Consider the following 2,321-nt stretch of genomic DNA (forward strand, 5'->3'; position numbering starts at 1 on the left):
TTTCAAATAAATACGTTTAAAGGCGTTACAAGGTTAATTGTGAGGATCACATGTAAAATAACACAATCGGTAGTTTTTGTCGATTACTCAGGGAAAGCGTACATAGTAGCTGTCGATTTTGCAGGAAATACCTGATATATATAATATATATATATATATATATATATATATATATATATAATATAAATTCATATAATTACATATATAGTCAGACATAGGCACATACCTAGACACACAGATATTGTCCTTACACAAACACACAAAGTATATTTCTGTATGTATATGTTTGTGTATGCGTGTGTATGTGCGAATTAGTATACCTGAATATTTATATACATCTATATGTGTGCATGTATATATATAGATAAAGATACATATATACACATATATTTATATATGTATGTGTGTTTGTGGCTATATAAATTATGGCCATATAGATGACGGAAAATATCGATAAAAACGCATAACTATTATTGAAGCACTTCTCACAAGGTTGTACCGTAAGTATTCATCTCATTGAAGTTGAGAACTAGAAGTTTCACGAAATTTCAAATGAAGATGTTGCCAAGCATACCATAATCCTGCCCAAAAAGTAGACATTGGGCGCACACCCAACTCGCGCCACATAAAAGCCTCAGCAGCCTCCTCTTGCTAGACACAACAGAAACAACATCTTTGAGAGAAAGAGCGTAAACTGCAGCTTTATCTACATTTCTACGAAACTCTACCTAATTGAAGCGATAAACCCTAGAGAAATATGGAGAACAAAAATACTACCACCCTTAATGAACAGAAACCGGTAGACTCTCCCAAATACAATGAGGATTCACTGCTCCACATCGCTGAGAGGGGACTTTTCTTCCGTGATTCCTTCTTCGAGGATATTCGGAAGCACTTTGAGACAGCCATCGACCAAATCCTGGATACGTGGGGAGAATCTAAATCCGTGAGTGATCCGATGAGTAGCTACAGACGCGTAAGAGAGCGCAATTTGCAGCAAGAGAACCAAGTCATGGCCTTCAGCGAAGACGACCAGAAGCACAAGGTTAGTTTTACAATCTAAAAACAATGTGAATCGTAAAAACACTCATTCAAATATCCATATACATGAATGCAAGAATATCGTGAAATAAAAAGCAGTTCAAATTGAAGATAAAAAAAAAAAAAAGTCACTCAAACCGGTTATTTAGATATTCATCAGAATGAGAATGAAAAAAATAAAAGTAGGAAAAAAATACTTTTCATTGATTCTATATATACAGGTTGTGCTAGATGTCCATGATTTCAAGAGTGGAGACGTTGGGTTTTAGAGTGGAAGACAATCAAGTGGTGGTGGAAGGTCGAGTGGAAAAGGAAGAGGGCAACTTCAAGTCCATGAAAAGCTTCTGTCGACGTTTCAACTTCCCAGGCAAAGTGGATATGGAGGCCGTGACTTCCGCGAATGTCTTCCGATGGCGTCTTGACTGTCACGGCTCCGAAGATTCCACAGGCAGCATAGGAAAACATATTTCATTAGATGAAAGGTGTAATCTAATGTTAAAGACGATGTATATTTAAGTAAAAGATTATTTATTTTTTCATTTTATTTTATTTATTTATTTATTTTCTTTAATAAACTTTAGTTATTTGCATGTGCGTAAGACTTTACCTGCCTTCCTTTCTCGAGAACTTATCGAAATAATAATAAATGTCGACTGTCGCATAAATTGCATAATACATTGTACTTCGAAACTCTTGAAGAAAAAACAACCAAATGCACAGAGGGTTCACTATTTCTAAGTGTTGTGACCTGTGATATATATATATAGATATAGATATGTATATATATGCACATATGTGTGTGTGTGTGTGAGTGTGTGTGTGTTTGTACATATATATTTAAACACATATTTATTGTGTGTGTGTCTATATACATAAATGATGGTCATTTAGATGCATTCATTGGCAGCATAAGAAAAAGAATCATTAGGTGAATGTAAAATCTGAAGTGAAGGACAATGTATGTTAAAGTGATCATTTATTGTTAATTTAGATAATATAAACTTTTTTCAATAAATTACTTTTGTTTGGATACCTTATTCGATTGTTTACTTCCTCGAAACTTGAAGAAGAAATTAAAGTTCAAATGCAAAAAGTGTTCATATCTTCCAATTGTTGTGACCTGTGTACTCATGACTATTTTTCGATATTAATTAAATTTGAACAATCGTTTACTAAACACTTTGTGTAAGAGGAAAGTTACATTACTGTAAATCCCACTGAGTGACTCTTTAGCAAGACATAAACAATAGTATTAGTCGTTAGGTTAGTCGTTAGGTTCA

The 2,321-nt window shown here is 33.8% G+C and overlaps 1 pseudogene; it reads left to right on the forward strand.

The window, feature by feature from the left end:
• The first annotated feature begins 695 nt into the window (after positions 1-695).
• Positions 696-1,611, forward strand: LOC119574541 (annotated as a pseudogene).
• The last annotated feature ends 710 nt before the right edge of the window (positions 1,612-2,321 follow it).

Source organism: Penaeus monodon, chromosome 6, assembly GCF_015228065.2.
Source record: "Penaeus monodon isolate SGIC_2016 chromosome 6, NSTDA_Pmon_1, whole genome shotgun sequence".
In the NCBI taxonomy this organism is placed as follows: domain Eukaryota; kingdom Metazoa; phylum Arthropoda; class Malacostraca; order Decapoda; family Penaeidae; genus Penaeus; species Penaeus monodon.